Source organism: Bos mutus, chromosome 2, assembly GCF_027580195.1.
Source record: "Bos mutus isolate GX-2022 chromosome 2, NWIPB_WYAK_1.1, whole genome shotgun sequence".
Taxonomy (NCBI): domain Eukaryota; kingdom Metazoa; phylum Chordata; class Mammalia; order Artiodactyla; family Bovidae; genus Bos; species Bos mutus.
In genome coordinates, this window is record NC_091618.1 from 38,139,880 (window position 1) to 38,158,718 (window position 18,839).

The 18,839-nt window shown below is 36.2% G+C and overlaps 1 protein-coding gene across 1 annotated transcript in view; it reads right to left on the bottom strand.

Moving 5' to 3' along the window:
* The window catches only part of UNC80 (unc-80 homolog, NALCN channel complex subunit), a 232,114-nt gene that overhangs the window by 123,790 nt on the left and 89,485 nt on the right, over window positions 1–18,839 (bottom strand).

Consider the following 18,839-nt stretch of genomic DNA (forward strand, 5'->3'; position numbering starts at 1 on the left):
GTTAGTCTCTTTCTCTAATTTTTCATAAACAGATCAAATTCTGCTTAAATAGGAATGGTTTCAATTGAAAATGTTTGACAAAGAGGAAATTGCTTAATTGGTAAATGAAAAACAGCATTTCTTCAGGAAAACAAAAATATGACTCCGTCTTGTCAAGATGTGCTTGAAAAATAAAAGCAAGAACTTTTTGTTAATATCCAGAAACTTATAAGAGTAAGATATCTACTCTTTAGAAGCCAAGAAAAATTTAATATGGGAAAGAATGTGAAGTTTCCCATAGGTCAACAGGTCACAAAAAATACATACATCAAACATTTACTTGTGTCAGTTAAAATATATATATATATATAACAATATTTGCTATCATCTTGAAAGTGAAAGTTGCTAAATCATGTCTGATTCTTTGCAAACCCAAGGACTATACAGTCCATGGAATTCTCCAGGCCAGAATACTGGAGTGGGTAGCCTTTCCCTTCTCCAGGGGATCTTCCTAACCCAGGGATCAAACCTAGGTCTCCCACATTGAAAGCAGATTCTTTACTAGCTAAGCCACAAGGGAAGCCCAAGAATACTGGAGTGGGTAGCCTATCCCTTCTCCAGGGATCTTCTTGACCCAGGAGTTGAACTGGGGTCTCCTACATTGCAGGTGGATTCTTTACCAGATGAGCTATCAGGGGGAAGCCCTTGCTATCATCTTAGAGTTACCTAATGAATCCCATGTCCCATGTCCCACATATTTTCAAATGGAAACAGTTTTCATGATTCAAGTAATAGCATTCTTAACAATGCCTCAATCTATAATGTCAAAATAGGTGCTAATGTATAGAGAATATCAATTATGTTCCAACTAGTTTTTATAAATTGTAATTCTTAATTATCATAACAACCCTATGAAATAATATCCTCATTTTAATGTTTTTTAATACGAGGTATAACTTTTCCACTCTTATGTTGCTGGGAAGAAGCAGACATGAGATTCATTTTCAGGTCTCTCATGCTCAGATCTGTACCTCTTTGCTATCTTCAAGATCTTAATTCATGCTCATATACACACCTGGGGAACAGATGATTTCTAGAATGCATGTAGAAAGTTACTGTTTAAAAATGGAACATTAATGTCATGTAAAACACAAGTAAGCACATAATTTTCCCATTTAAAATATATTTTATGGTCCATCCATCTGAATCATCAATGAATAAAGGCAACTGACCTTTGCTGTTTTGTTCATTTCTCTCCCTATCCTCACCTCAAGTGCTCTGTGATCCACTTATGTCAAACTGGTTAGTCTCCCAGATATGACATCTCATACCTTTCCATGTTTTGTTTCCATCACTTGCAGAGCCTTTAAGCCCCTTTTCTATCTAGCAGATTCTCACTTGTAAGCTTCAGTTTAGTTATCTCCTCTAAGAAGATTTCCTTAATCCCTTCCTCTTCAGGCAGAGGCAGTTACTTCATACTGTCTGGTAACACACTATCTCAAATACCCTGGATATTTCAAGCAAGTTAGCCCTTTAAGCATTTTTCCATTGTTTACAACTTAAACGAAACTATCAAGAATCCTAATAAGAAATTTAATTATGTTGGGACTTAATTTTACAAAAAATATGACATATTGCCATTGAAGATAAAGTTAATCTATGTGCAGTTAATCTAAGGCAGAATAGAAGATAAACACAATGATGAACATCTATCATTAATAAAAGATGGACACTGATGATGAGAAACTATCCTCAACTTTACTGGTGCCAAGACTTGATAGCAGGTCAGAAGGATAGAAAGACTTTAGAATGCAAAGGCTTAGATGAATTTCTGCATTAAACTTATCATTACCATAGTGCCATAACATCCCAACTAAAGATCTATACTCTTTCCTTGTATTAAATATTCAGTTTACTAAAGATTTCAGATATGCTAATCTGCATTTGGAAAAGCCTGGAATATCTATCTCTAAAAAGGAGCTTCAGTCTGGAAGGCAAGGCAAGTGATGCAAATCTATTCTTATCATGTCACATTTTGACACATTTCCAATATAAAGCAATGAGATTCATTGCTTAATGACAGGAAGGCAGAAACAACACTGCTGGAATAGCATTAGGTGATGAACTTTAGCTCTTTCATGATTAATGAGCATAAAAACTTAACCTAATTCAAATGTATGGGGCAGAGATTTTTTTTTTTTCACATATTTCGTTTAACTATTAAATTGCACTGAGAAGACTAACAGAAGATGAATAAAAAACCCAGACTGTGCTATGTAAGGCTTCCCATGTAGGTTGGCTTGGCTTCTTTAGCAAATATGTTTTATTTGCTTAGGAAACTTAAGGCATTTTGAATCAAAAACAATTTTAATTATCTGCTCTCAAAAGCTTCTTATGATAAAACCCAGACATTATCAGTTATTGGCCCTAAGAAATCCTACTTTAAGTTGGAAAACAGAACTGAGACCATTATCAAAATAATTCCCATTAATTGACTATATAGCACAACATTAAAGGGAAGGTTAGTTATTATTGATAATTTGATTCATGTACATTGCCAAACTCAGTAACTTTTGGAAATGTCACTGTCTACATTAAGGGATGATGACACAGAGTAACTCAAATATTGCCTTCTTATTATAAACCTCGCAAATCTTGTAGGTGAAAGCAGACTTGGGGATCCTCTAGTCAAGAGGACACTGAGTACTAACAATTTCTGTGGTACTGTAGTGTGTGTGTTACTGTACGGACAATGGAGGGTGCTGGTGTAGTATAAAGCTAAGGACTCAACTGTGCGTCCTCATAGAAGATCCTTGGCAATAAGAACCGACTTCACACTGTATGTGAAAGAGTAGTCAAGGCATTATATTGTGGGTGTGGCTATAGGAATTATTTTCCTTATAAGTTCCTTTCAAAGTGTAAGTTAGAAAGTATTGATTTGAGGAGCAGGGTTATGGAATACCTTAGACAAAGGATTCTTCCTGGACATAAAGGAAAGTTGGTTTTTCCTCTTTTGATGGACTTGCCTCTTAATGGCTCAGAGCAATCTCATGAAGCAGCAAAACAATGGAGACACGACAGAATGGGCAGGGATGGATTCACATCACGGAGAAAAACAGCACAAATGGAGAAAAATGAATCAGAAGAAGGCTGCATGGATGAAGAGAACCATGGAGTTTCAGAGACACAGTCAAAACTGAACATCAAAACAAACTTTGGTACCGTTGGTATACCACAGAGAATTTTGCTGGTGGTCCTAAAAGAAAACTAGGCAGATTTAAATTCTTTCTGATTAACATGTCTGCCAGATCACCTTTCTATTCTGTGTTCCATAATGCCACAGAGCAGCTTCAGTTCCATTATGTCATAACTTTGCAGTTGCCAGAAAAGCAAGAAGCAATTTGAACTGGTGAGATAAAATGTTAGGTTGAACTTTATGGAATCTCTAAGTTTGCTGGTCAAATATAGTACCATATCATCAATTTCATATGGTTTGGTTTTATATACGGTGTTGTCTGCAATGGTTACAGAGCTGTCTATTTAAAATTACAAAACATCATGCATTATGCAGTAAGTTATTTCTCTAACATTCTTCAGCTAGAAAACTTCAAGTATCAGGCTATTTCCCCTTGACTTCTTTTGGCACTTTTTCCTGCATTTGATAAGATTGTTATGTATATTGAATGTTTCCTTTATGAAGGTAAAGCAGAGAACTAGAATACTAATTCAAACAGCTGTGCTTTATTTTGCCTGGGGACGTAGAAAATATCTTTACCAAGATATGATGGTTAATTGAAGGTTATAATTGCGATACATTCCTTCCCCTGAAGGACTTATGTAAACTTGTTATGTAAGAAGAAACCCTGATTGATCCTGAAAACTCATAACAACACCAGGGCAGGAACTGTTTTAAAGACAATGTTTTATGTTGGTTCCTGGGGAATTACATAATATTTTTATTGCCTTACAATAAAATGTAAAGCTCTTGCTGGTGTAAGATACTTATTTATTTAAGACCACTGGGAATAAGCAGGCATTGTGGGTCTTAGTGTATGCTGGAACCTTGTTTGCTGGAGGGCACGTGCTTGTGAGCCAGTATTTATTACTTAGCTTGTATTGAATTCTCTGCCCGAGATCATTAAGCAACTGACAGGCTGTCTCTGTCCCTGCACATTCCTGCAGTAGCTGCGGGCAACTGAAATGATTCAGTGTCAGGCTAGATGCAGGCATTTCAGTTGAGTACGTAGTTTGGCTGGGTTGGCATTTTAACACTCAGATCATGCTAATATCTTGCATAATTGTTTTAAAAATCAAATAAGGACTCCTATTTCTGACAATATGATGGATTAAGTGTGAAGACAAACATCTTTTGGTTTAGACATTTAAAAGTGCTGGATAAAATATCCAAATTTTTTTCACTTTATTTTTGCTTTTGCTTCTGATATGAGATGATAGACCATTGAAAAGTAGAAATTACAAGAAAATTCAATTCTAGAGTGAAGGCAGGGAGAAAGGTGTGAACTAGTGAAGGAATATTTGCTCTGAGGGTTTCTATTGACTATGGCAAGACCGGAGTATGGGTTTTCAATGGACCACAAATTAAATGTCAGTATTCATGTGGAGTGGAGGGTCAGGCCACACACTCCTTTATAAAGCCAATATCCCAGATGGGAGTATTTTTTTTTATTAAACTTCAGTTGAGAGAGCTACTGCCAGTAGATCATCACCAAAGAAATGTCTGAAAGGTTTCTTTTAGAAGAAGGACATAGATCCTAGGAAGGAATGTCTGAGATGCAAGGAGAAATGGTGAGCAAAGACTATACTCAGCTCTTGGGCAAATTTAAAAATTATTTTCCTAACAACTAATAAAAATAAAGTTTACTTTGTCAATGTTAAAACAAAAACAGAGAACTAAATCTTGGACAACTGGCATTAAAACCCTCTACAGTCTTTTATTATTTGCATGAAGAGTAAAGATATTCATTAATTTTAGACTGCATTGAGTTAAATATGCATGCAATTTTAAAAATATAAATAGAATATAACAAATTTCAAACTGATAAGGGAAATGAATAAAACAAAGCTAAACCAAAGCAAAGAAAAATCCAACATAATTCAAAAGAAGGCATGAAATTGAAACAAGAACACACATACAATGAAACAGTAAAAAAAAATGTGGTAAGTAGTCCGAAGAAGACAGAACTGAATCTATATAAGTAAATATAATCTGTGCAAATGTACTAAACTTTCTAGGGAAAAAGATCATTAAAATGGTTTAAAATTCAAATACTTGTTTTCTATAAGAGATAAAACTAAAACACAAAGATATAGAAATGTTGAAAGGATTTACAAAAAGATATACAAGTCCAATGCTAAACTAGTAAACTTGTTTCAACTGTATTAATATTAAAGAAAAATATATCCTTATATACTAAAAATAAATTGGGTCACTAGGTAGTGAAAAGGCCCTGATGCTGGGAAAGACTGAAGGAAGGAGGAGAAGGGGACGACAGAGGACAGATGGTTGGATGGCATTACTGACTTAATAAGAGTGTGAGCAAGCTCCAGGAGATGGTGAAGGACAGGGTAGCCTGGTGTACTGCAGTCCACGGGGTCACAACGAGTGGGACATGACTGAGTGACTGAACAAGAACAAGGTAGTGATAATATTTTTATAGGACCTGATACATATTATATTTCTAAACTACCTGCCTCCTCTAAATCAATAAAACAAAAATTGCTGGAACTTCAAGGTAAATGGATAACTTTGCCATCAAATCCCTTACCAATATACAGTGGAAGTGACAAATAGATTCAAGGGATTAGATCTGATAGAGTGCCTGAAGAACTATGGATGGAGGTTCGTGACATTGTACAGGAGGCAGTGATCAAGACCATCCCCAAGAAAAAGAAATGCAAAATGGTTGTCTGAGGAAGCCTTACAAATAACTGAGAAAAGAAGAGAAGTGAAAGGCCAAGGAGAAAAGAAAGATATACCCATTTGGAATGCTATTCCAAAGAATAGTAAGGAGAGATAAGAAAGCCTTCCTCAGTGATCAATGCAAAGAAATAGAGGAAAAAAATAGAATGTGAAAGACTAGAGATCTCTTCAAGAAAATTGGTATCTCTTCAAGAGATACCAAGGGAACATTTCATGCAAAGATGGGCACAATAAAGGACAGAAATTGTATGGACCTAACAGACGCAGAAGATATTAAGAAGAGGTGGCAAGAATACACAGATGAACTATACAAAAAAGATCTTCATGACCCAGATAACCATGATGGTGTGATCACTCACCTAGAGGCAGGAGGCAGACATCCTGGAATGTGAAGTCAAGCGGGCCTTAGGAAGCATCACTACAAACAAAGCTAGTGGAGGTGATGAATTCCAGCTGAACTATTTCAAACCCTAAAAGATGATGCTGTGAAAGTGCTGCATACAATATGCCAGCAAATTTGGAAAACTCAGCAGTGACCACAGGACTGGAAAAGATCAGTTTTCATTCCAATCCCAAAGAAAGGCAATGCCAAAGAAGGCTCAAACTACTACACAATTGCACTCATCTCACATGCTAGTAAAGTAATGCTCAAAATTCTCCAAGCCAGGCTTCAACAGTACATGAACCATGAACTTCCAGATATTCAAGTTGGATTTAGAAAAGCCAGAGGAACCAGAGATCAAATTGTTAACATCCACTGGATCGTCGAAAAAGCAAGAGAATACCAGAAAAACATCTGCTGCTGCTGCTGCTGCTAAGTCGTTTCAGTCGTGTCCTACTCTGTGCGACCACATAGACGGCAGCCCACCAGGCTCCCCTGTCCCTGGGATTCTCCAGGCAAGAACACTGGAGTGGGTTGCCATTTCCTTCTCCAATGCATGAAAGTGAAGTCGCTCAGTCGTGTCCAACTCCTAGCAACCCCATGGACTTCAGCCCACCAGGCCCCTCCATACATGGGATTTTCCAGGCAAGAGTACTGGAGTGGGTTGCCATTGCCTTCTCCGAGAAAAACATCTGCTTTATTGACTATGCCAAAGCCATTGACTGTGTGGATCATAACAAACTGTGGAAAATTCTTAAAGAGATGGGAATAACAGACCACCTGACCTGCCTCCTGAAAAATCTGTATGTAGGACAAGAAGCAACAGTTAGGAGCAGACATGGAACAACAGACTGATTCCAAATAGGAAAAGGAGTACGTCAAGTCTGTATATCCTCACCCTGCTTATTTAACTTACATGCAGAGTACATCATGAGAAATGCTGGACTGGAAGAAACACAAGCTGGAATCAAGACTGCCGGGAGAAATATCAATAACCTCAGACATGCAGATGATACCACCTTTATGGCAGAAAGTGAAGAAGAACTAAAGAGCCTCTTGAGAAAGTAAAAAAGGAGAGTGAAAAAGTTGTCTTAAAACTCAACATTCAGAAAACTAAGATTATGGCATCCTGTCCCATCAGCTCATAGCAAACAGATGGGCAAACAATGGAAACAGTGAGAGACTTTATTTTGGGGGGCTCCAAAATCACTGCAGATGGTGAATGCAGCCATGAAATTAAAAGACTCTTGTTTCTTAGAAGAAAAGCTATGACAAACCTCAGTTCAGTTCAGTTCAGTTGCTCAGTCATGTCTGACTCTTTGCAACCCCATGGACTGCAGCATGCCAGGCCTCCCTGTCCATCACCAGCTCCCAGAGTTTACTCAAAGTCATGTCCATTGAGTCAGTGATACCATCCAACCATCTCATCCGATCTCATCCCCTTCTCCTCCTGCCTTCAATCTTTCCCAGCATCAGGGTCTCTTCAAATAAGTCTTCATTTCAGGCGGCCAAAGGATTGGAGTTTCAGCTTTAGCATCAGTCCTTCCAATGAATATTCAGGACTGATTTCCTTTAGGATCTCCTTGGATCTCCTTGCAGTCCAAGGGACTCTCAAGAGTCTTCTCCAACACCACAGTTCAAAGGCATCAGTTCTCCGGTGCTCAGCTTTCTTTAATAGTCCAACTCTCACATCCATACATGACTACTGGAAAAACCATAGCTTTGACTAGATAGACCTTTGTTGGCAAAGTAATGTCTCTGCTTTTTAATATGCTGTCTAGGTTGGTCATAGCTTTTCCTCCAAGAAGCAAGTGTCTTTTAATTTTATGGCTTCAGTCACCATCTACAGTGATTTTTGGAGCCCCCCAAAATAAAGTCTGGCACTGTTTCCACTGTTTCCCCATCTACTTGCCATGAAGTGATAGGACCAGATGCCATGATCTTAGTTTTCTGAATGTTTACCAACCTAGACAGAATAGTAAGACAGGGACTCTTGAGAGCTCCTTGGACTGCAAGGGGATCCAATCAGTCCCTCCTAAAGGAAATCAGCCCTGAATATTCATTGAAAGGAGCGATGCTGAAGCTGAAACTCCAGTCCTTTGGCCACCTGATGCAAAAAACTGACTCATTTGAAAAGACCCTGAAGCTGGGAAAGATTGAAGGTGGGAGGAGAAGGGGACGACAGAGTATGAGATGGTTGGATGGTATCACTGACTCTATGGACATGAGTTTGAGTAAGCTCCAGGAGTTGGTGATGGACAGGGAAGTCTGGAGTGCTGCAGTCCATGGGGTCTCAAAGAGTCGGACATGATGAGTGACTAAACTGACTTGTCATCTCAGATTAAGTTGTGAGGAGAAAAAAATAAGGATGTAGAAGACTTGAATATGAAATACCATACCCTGATAGACCTAGAGGGAATATGTTAAGTGAAATAAGTTAAACAGAAAAAGAAAAATACTGTATGATTTCACTGATATTTGGAATCTAAAAAACAAACAAACAAAATGTACAAACAAAACAGAAACAGACATAGAAAACTGGTGCTTGCCAGAAGTACAGAGTTGAGTGAGGAATGGGGCTTAGGTGAAACAGGTGAAGAGGATTAAAAGTTTCAAGTTTTCAATTATAAAATAAATAAGTCATTGGGATATAATGTACAGTATAGGGAATATAGTCAATAATATATAATAACAAGAAACACCTGGAGTAACAGGAAAATTTGGACTTGGAATACAGAATGAAGCAGGGCAAAGACTAATAGAGTTTTGCCAAGAAAATGCACTGGTAATAACAAACACCCTCTGCCAACAACACAAGAGAAGACTCTACACATGGACATCACCAGATGGTCAACACAGAAATCAGATTGATTATATTCTTTGCAGCCAAAGATGGAGAAGCTCTATACAGTCAGCAAAAACAAGACCAGGAGCTGACTGTGGCTCAGATCATGAGCTCCTTATTGCCAAATTCAGACTTAAATCGAAGAAAGTAGGGAAAACCACTAGATCATTCAGGTATGACCTAAATCAAATCCCTTATGATTATACAGTGGAAGTGAGAAATAGATTTAAGGGCCTAGATCTGATAGATAGAGTGCCTGATGAACTATGGAATCAGGTTCGTGACATTGTACAGGAGACAGGGATCAAGACCATCCCCATGGAAAAGAAATGCAAAAAAGCAAAATGGCTGTCTGGGGAGGCCTTACAAATAGCTTTGAAAAGAAGAGAAGTGAAAAGCAAAGGAGAAAAGGAAAGATATAAACATTTGAATGCAGAGTTCCAAAGAATAGCAAGAAGAGATTAAAAAAGCCTTCCTCATTGATCAATGCAAAGAAATAGAGGAAAACAACAGAATAGGAAAGACTAGAGATCTCTTCAAGAAAATCAGAGATACCAAGGGAACATTTCATGCAAAGATGGGCTCGATAAAGGACAGAAATGGTATGGACCTAACAAAAGCAGAAGATATTAAGAAGAGGTGGCAAGAATACACAGAAAAACTGTACAAAAAAGATCTTCACGACACAGATAATCACGATGGTGTGATCACTGACCTAGAGCCAGACATCCTGGAATGTGAAGTCAAGTGGGCCTTAGAAAGCATCACTATGAACAAAGCTAGTGGAGGTGATAGAATTCCAGTTGAGCTATTTCAAATGCTGAAAGATGATGCTGTGAAAGTGCTGCACTCTTTATGCCAACAAATTTGGAAAACTCAGCAGTGACCACAGGACTGGATTGGATTTCATTCCAATTCCAAAGAAAGGCAATGCCAAAGAATGCTCAAACTACTGCACAATTGCACTCATCTCACACGCTAGTAAAGTAATGCTCCAAATTCTCCAAGCCAGGCTTCAGCAGTACATGAACTGTGAACTTCCAGATGTTCAAGCTGGTTTTAGAAAAGGCAGAGGAACCAGAGATCAAATTGCCAACCTCTGCTGGATCATGGAAAAAGCAAGAGAGTTTCAGAAAAACATCTATTTCTGCTTTACTGACTATGCCAAAGCCTTTGACTATGTGGATAACAATAAACTGTGGAAAATTCTGAAAGAGATAGGAATAACAGACCACCTGACCTGCCTCTTGAGAAATTTGTATGCAGGTCAGGAAGCAACAGTTAGAACTGGACATGGAACAACTGACTGGTTCCAAATAGGAAAAGGAGTACGTCAAGGCTGTATATTGTCACCCTGTTTATTTAACTTCTTTGCAGAGTACATCATGAGAAACGCTGGACTGGAAGAAACACAAGCTGGAATCAAGATTGCCGGGAGAATATCAATAACCTCAGATATGCAGATGACACCACCCTTATGGCAGAAAGTGAAGAGGAACTCAAAAGCCTCTTGATGAAAGTGAAAGTGGAGAGTGAAAAAGTTGGCTTAAAGCTCAACATTCAGAAAACGAAGATCATGGCATCCGGTCCCATCACTTCATGGCAAATAGAGGTGGAAACAGTGGAAACAGTCAGACTTTATTTTTCTGGGCTCCAAAATCACTGCAGATGGTGACTGCAGCCATGAAATTAAAAGACGCTTGCTCTTTGGAAGGAAAGTTATGACCAACCTAGATAGCATATTCAAAAGCAGAGACATTACTTTGCCAACAAAGGTTCGTCTAGTCAAGGCTATGGTTTTTCCTGTGGTCATGTATGGATGTGAGAGTTGAACTGTGAAGAAGGCTGAGCGCCGAAGAATTGATGCTTTTGAACTGTGGTGTTGGAGAAGACTCTTGAGAGTCCCTTGGACTGCAAGGAGATCCAACCAGTCCATTCTGAAGGAGATCGGCCCTGGGATTTCTTTGGAAGGAATGATGCTAAAGCTGAAATTCCAGTACTTTGGCCACCTCACGCGAAGAGTTGACTCATTGGAAAAGACTCTGATGCTGGGAGGGAGTGGGTGCAGGAGGAGAAGGGCATAACAGAGGATGAGATGGCTGGATGGCATCACTGACTCGATGGACGTGAGTCTGGGTGAAATCCAGGAGTTGGTGATGGACAGGGAGGCCTGGCGTGCTGCGATTCATGGGGTCTGGAAGAGTTGGACACGACTGAGCGACTGAACTGAACCGAACTGAACATTGTATGGTGACAGTTGGTTACTAGCTTTATGGTGATCAATTCATAATGCATATAAATGCCAAATCACTACATTGTACACCTGAAATTAATATAATATTGTCACCTATACTTCAATTAAGAAAAAAGAAAGAAAAGTCACTGTTATACCCAACAATTAGAGAATGCACATTCTTTTCAACTACACATGGAACATTTATGAAAATTATATAATGCTCTAGTTTATAAAGCAACTTTAATTCCAAAGAATCAGTATTTGCAAATGAAGTTATAAATCAATAACAAATGGATACCTAGCAAAACTCTGAAATTTATAAATTGAAATGCACACACATCTATTTAAATGACTCATGGAAAAGGAAGTAATTAAATTTTAAAATGCTTAAATATAAATTATAACAAACATACTGCTTATCAAAATTTATGTCATGTGATTAAAGTAGTAATGCTAAAATTCTAATGCTCAGTTTTGAACAGACGAAAATAAAAGTATGAGCCAAGCCATCAGCTAATAAGCTAAATAATAATACAATGAATTCAAAGCAATAAGAAGAATAAAAAATAAGGGCAGGGTATACTCAATATTTTGTAATAACCTATGAGGGAAAATAATCTTTAAAATTATATATATATATATATATATATATATATATATATAAAACTGAATCACTTTGTTGTACACCCAAAACAACCTAACACAACCTTTAAATCAACTCTACCTCAATAAAAAAATAATAAGGCATTAATGAGTTAGAGAATAAGACACAATAGAGAGAATCAACAAGATTGTTAAAAAAGACTAACAAAATTGACAAATACCTGGCAAGCCTAAGGAGACAATTTTAGGAATAAAAACAGATAAAATAATAATAGATGCTGCAAATATTAATAAGAAAATTATCAATTTTAATCCAACAAATATGAAAATTGAGGTAAACCTGACAAATTACTGAAAAATGTAAAATTACTTAAACTGACTCAGAGAGAAATAAAACTTTTGAATAATCAATTCAACTCTGAATCTCAATTTGAATTTTAATTACATCTAAATTTATCTGTGGGCTCAATGTAATTCCAAGAATATAGCAAAGAATTTTCAGAGAAATTGAAAAGCTAATTATAAAATTTACATGGAAAAGCAAAGAATAATTAGGTGATGTTCAAAGTTTGAGCTATTAAGACAGAGTAGATTAACTCAAAGCCACAGGGAATGGAACAGAAAAACACTTGGAACCACATCCATGCATGTATAGAAACTGGACACATGATTAGGATGGTGTTGCATATCAGATAATGAAGAATGAATTAGTCAAAATAACATCCTAGGATTTTTTTTTACATGTGAAATAAAAAGAAAAAAAGGAAAGAATCCCACTTTATACACACAGTAAATTCTAGTTAAAGACCTAAATGTGAAATGTAAACTTTAAAATTTTAGAGGAAAATGTAACATGTATTTTTTTATTACTGTGTGATTTCTTTAAAAAGACTAAAAAAAACCATTAAAGAAAATTTTGATAAATTATATTAAAATGTATAAATTAAAATACAGCATGAGGAAACAGAACAAAATGACATATTCTCTAGGGATACAAACTTATGCAGCAAAATAAGCCAAGCACAGGGAAAATTAAAGTTTGAGACAGCAGGGTCTTCTGAGAAGTAGGGATGAGTGATTAGGAAAGGAATATAAGGGACTTAAAAGATTTTTGAAATGTACTACTTTTTAACATATATGATGAACATATGACATTAAAATTTTTTTATTTAAATGCTACATATTTATGACATATCTTTTTTTATGTGCCTGACTGCTACATTTCATAGTCAGATTTTTTTTTTAATTCAATATAGGAGTACCACTAGAATAAAGTGTATAATTGGACCATTTAGCTTTGGTTATTACTGGATTACTTCAACTTTCCTTATGATTCAAAAGAAAACACAATATTACTTTGCTTTTATAGTTCCCCGTCTGCATATATTCCTAATTCCTTGAAAAAAGGTAATTTCCATCGATCACCAAGTAGTCTTATGATGGTAAACTCCAATGTGGATTAAATTTGTTGCAGTGAACCTAAAAGTATGACTATATGGTAACCTAATGTTTCATTTTCCCCAGGAGAGTTCTAGTTTATGTCTAATTGGTATGATTATTGATAACACCCCATTTCACTCTCAAAAGTGTCCCAGTTAGAATACAAATTATATAATCTTTCCTCCTAAAGTTATCTATTTATGAAACTATTATAATTTAACATGAATTAGATTTTATTTTTCCACAGACTAGGGAGAAAACTATGATCCCATGGGAATCTTATATTCATGGAATTGTTACTAAAGCAAATTGACATTATTGTGTGTTATTCATGCTAGTAAATTAACCAGTAGATGAGACATCACTATGTCTGTACATGCTATGTATTTGTCTGGATAAAAAATGAAAGATGATTTCACCTGAAATATATAGAAAACAGACAAAAACGCCTTTTGTTCAAACTACATAATTTTTCTATTTTTTATACTTGTAGATTATATCAACCTAAAGATGAAATATATCCTTTCTAAATCATGTCTTTTAAAAAATGTCTTAGAGTTGCATTTATTAAATTTATACTGGAGAGAAACAGTGTGAGGAGGAGCTGTGCTGAAACAAAAACTGAACCAATTATCCCTTCATAGTCATAGTAATAATGACAAGAGGATTGTTTAAAACAAAAACCTTCAGATGGGCAAGACTTTGAACACTGACATTTCTAGCATTTCTTTCATTTAATAATGCGTTTTAATTCTGAAGAAAATTGTAAATTATAAAAAAAATCACATTGAAATTCTATGATGCAGGTAAAGAGACAATGACAATTTTCTGAAATAAAAGCTACATCATAAGGTAAACATTGCATTTAAGTTGTAGTTAAAAAATGAATGCAACATCCAACAAAAGCAAACAACGAAAAGGAGACGGGAGAGTGCTGGACTGTAAAATGATGATGAACTGAATATATTCATTTTCCCTTCCTCTCCCAAATCATATAGGATGAAATGGTAGAATCTATACCTATATCTGTATCTATCTATCTACTTATCTCTACCTATCTGTATGTACATATGCATCTGCATATATATCTGACATCTGTATCTATCATCAATCTATCCATCTATGTCATTTATATCTATATCCCAGTTCAGTTCAGTTCAGTCGCTGAGCCATGTCCAACTCTTTGAGACCCCATGGACTGTAGCACGTCAGGCTTCCCTGTCCATCACCAACTCCTGGAGTTTACTCAAACTCATATCCATTTGAGTCAGTGATACCATCCAACCATCTTATCCTCTGTTGCCCCCTTCTCCTCCCACCTTCAATCTTTCCCAGCATCAGGGTCTTTTCAAATGAGTCAGTTTTTCACATCAGGTGGCCAAAGTATTGGAGTTTCAGCTTCAGCATCACTCCTTTCAGTGAATATTCAGGACTGATTTCCTTTAAGATGGACTGGTTGGATCCCCTTGCAGTCCAAGGGAGTCTCAAGAGTCTTCTCCAACACCACAGTTCAAAAGCATCAAGTCTTTGGTGCTCAGCTTTCTTTATAGTCCAACTGTCACATCCATACATGAGCACTGGAAAAACCATAGCTTTGACTAGACAGATATCTACATCTACATATTTCTATATCTATATATTCATACACTAAAACCACAAATGCATTGGAAAACATGTAAAACATATTTAAAAGTGAAGCATTTCTGAAAGTCGGGAAGCAGATGAAGTCAGGTATTAAGTGAAAGCAAACACAGAGGATACAAAATGTAATAACACATCTAATAAAAGACATTTGTGAACATTAATCTCAAGGGGCTCTTAACCCCAGATCAACAGGTATGAACAACTGCCACTGCCGCACTTGCATAAATGATGGTAAAAAGAGAATGCCACTTGCTTCAAACATATTGGACATGCAGCCACACTTTCCTTCCTCTCAGTCCTCTTGCCAGCATTCACCAGTGATTTTTGTTCCTTCACTTTTCTGTATCTGAGAAATTGAAGTTAAGGGTGCCCTCATTTGGAGACCATTTCCTGGCTTAATCCTTTCCTCTTATATCAACAAATAAAATAAAGAATATGAAGGTGCTTTATAAACTGTGATAAATAATGAAAATGTTACTTTCTACCCTCATCTCTGCCACCACTACCACTACCACCATGACTACTATCATCATGACCATCATGATGACTACCATCATCGCCACCACCACCACAATGGCTACCATCACCACCACCATCACCTAGCCCCTCTTTTTACCATCACCACCATCATCACCTGTCCCCTCTTTTTACCATCATCACCATCATTATCTATCTCATCTGTTGTTTTTTTTTTTTCAACCAACCAGGTCTGCCTGTAATTTCTCTGTTTCCTTTTAATCTTGACTGATACTGACCTCTGGATACTCCTTGACCTTGACCTAGAATCAAAGACTCTCAGATAATAAAGAAACTCACACTAACCACCTACTTCTTAAGTCCCCCTGTAAACCTCCCCCATTGAGTCCAGTGTAATGAAAAAGAGCTCATTACTTCTCAATGTATCTACTTCATCACTGGATATCTATAATGATCAAAAAATGCTTCTTTACTTTGAAGCTTGAAGATATTGCTTATAAACATCAAATCTCCTTTATTTCTTACCATGAGATTAATAAGACTGAGAAGATCAAGCAGACCAGAATTGGTCCAACAGGAAAGGAAGAAAGGAGAATCTAGTGATTTGGTAACTAACTGGCCACAATCTTATTTGGAAGATGTAAAATAATTTTAAAAGTTCTATGGAATTCTGCCACTAATTAAATATCCTTGGAAACTCTAAGCATTATAGCAGTTAGAGATTATATAGGTATGGAAACATCTGATGAGAAGGAATAAAATTCCAGCATCAAAACAAAGTATTGATGACTATCAAAGTATTCATCAATATTCTTATTAACATAATCTCCATTCAGAAGCCAGTGCTAATTTGCTTGACTGGGGTTATTTATTAAATCTTCAAGTATATCAATCTGTTTGTGTCAAGCCTCCTGTTTTTTCCATGCCCACATATCTTATAACTCTTAAAAGCCTTCTATGTAGGAAGTATTTATTCCTTCTGTTTTATACCATCAGTAAATGCTAATAAAATTTGATGGTTCCTTTGTCTAAAAATTTTCCAAAGTATCTGTGACTTCAGAATTGAGACAAAGATGGACACAATAGTACATTTGGAATTCTACAGCACAGATTACCCACAAAGTTCTAATGCAACATTGCTACTGTGTATTTAATAAATTGTTCCAATAGCTTCTGTCATCATCAGTTTCTAAAACCACATTTAAACTCTCAGGTTTAAAATATAGAATTTCTTATTTTTCATATTTTAAAGTTCCTGTAGTGATCTCACATAAGTTTTTAATGAGAGAGTCAGCATGGTGTTGTATAAAATAGAGGGTCTGCTCTAATCCAGCTCTATCATTTGTTGACTTCGAGCCCTTGGCCAGTTGGTCTTTCTGAGCTTCATTTTTTTTTTTTTTTTTTGGTAATACAGTAGGCACACAGTAAGTGTTAACCATTAGTCTGTCAACCTAAGAATGCTGTACACTCTAAGTCTAGAAGAGAGGTCACCATACAAATATTATCCTCATAAGGAAAGTTGCAAAACAGGTAATGCTTTCCAGTTGAGTTCTGTTGTGTTATCCTTTACTGCACTATGCCTGGCACATAGGAAACCTTCAAGAGATATTGGCTGAGTTAATTAATCAATTATTATATGATGAGTATCTTATAAGCCACACTGAATTCCAGGCTTTCAAATTTCACCATACTTTCCATTTGATATTTGATATATCAAATATATGTTTCTCTTCCTCTATGACTAGATCCAGTCGAAAATTACTAACAACTCAGGAGAGGCTGAGAACTCTGCTCACGCTTACTGCATTCTCACTGTCACCCTGTTATTCCAATACTCTCTTCTGTTCCCTAATCAAATCCTGCTGCTTCCACTGCTACCAACACCATGATATTTTATACTCTGTTAGCACTTTCTAATCATCACAAATCTGACAGTTATAATACAGGAATTTATGGATATTTTAATGAGTATTTCTGAAGTGCAAATAAAATGTGGCACACTTTACTGGCTTTAGTATTTTTTGTGAAGTAACCACATACTTACTTATTTTCTAAATGTTCAATTGTCCTTTCTTTATCAATTTGTTACATTAATTTATTTTAATGTGCTCCTTTCAGAATAGATCAAGATGTAATTAAGAAGAACCATGCATGACTCAAAAGAGTGACAGGCTAGTTACCACTCTTCCACTTAGATAACAAGAATCTGGCTCTCTGCCTTGTTAGCTCTCTTGCTTTAGACAGGCATCTCATTCTTTGATTGCCACCTGCCTCAGCTCTCCCGGAGACCTGTGACTCTCTACATTTTACAGTCACCATAGCATATATCAATACACATTAACTACTTTGGAATTAAGAAAAATATTTGCAAAGGCCAATATCCAAGAGTGAGAAACTGACTGAAAAATTTTATATAAATAACCTTTGGGTGATTACAGTGGTATTTGCATTTCAGGCTTACGTGAAGCTACATACCTTGCTGGTCACTAAATATCATGACAGTAAAAACTATTAATGTCACAGAAAAATGTCATGAATTATAAGCTTTAGATGATTTTCCAAGGCAAAAATATGAGTGGCCAGCATTTATATGATCATGAGTTATAAAATGGGCTAAAGAGTTTCTGTTGTAAAAATGTCTAATTCTTTTTGAAATGTTAATATAAAAGACTTTTATTTCTTGATATTTACTTTGCATTTTGTACCCAGTATTTATACATCATACGAAGAATTTATTAAACCAGAAGGTAAATAAAGGAAACAGAGACAGTTCTAAACTCATGTCTGGGCTTCGTTTACCTGACAAAAATACTTTCTAAACAAGATCCACATTATGCTCTTGAATCTCTTACATGTGAATAATGCCACACAATGTTCAAGGTGCTTCTGTACTATTAATTTCAATTGATCCTTGCTTCATATTCTCCCTTGACGAACAGGTAATTAAACCAAGACAGAGTTTAAAGGACAAATATGTGACAGACATGACTAATAACAATTAACAATAATAATGGCCTACTTTATTGAGAACTTGCCATATTTCAGGCATTGCGCTGAAGACTTTATATCCAGTATCTCATTTAATCCTCACACTAGCCCTAGGAGGTAGACATAATATTATTATTACTCTTATTACATTTAATCTCATTTTACAGTGTTTGGCTAACAGATGTTAGGGAGATTTTAAGCCAGGAAGTCTCATACTGTTCTGGAATGTAACTCATACACTTTTAATCATGATGCTATACAGAATATATTTTATATATTTTAATTTATGTATTATATTTAAAAG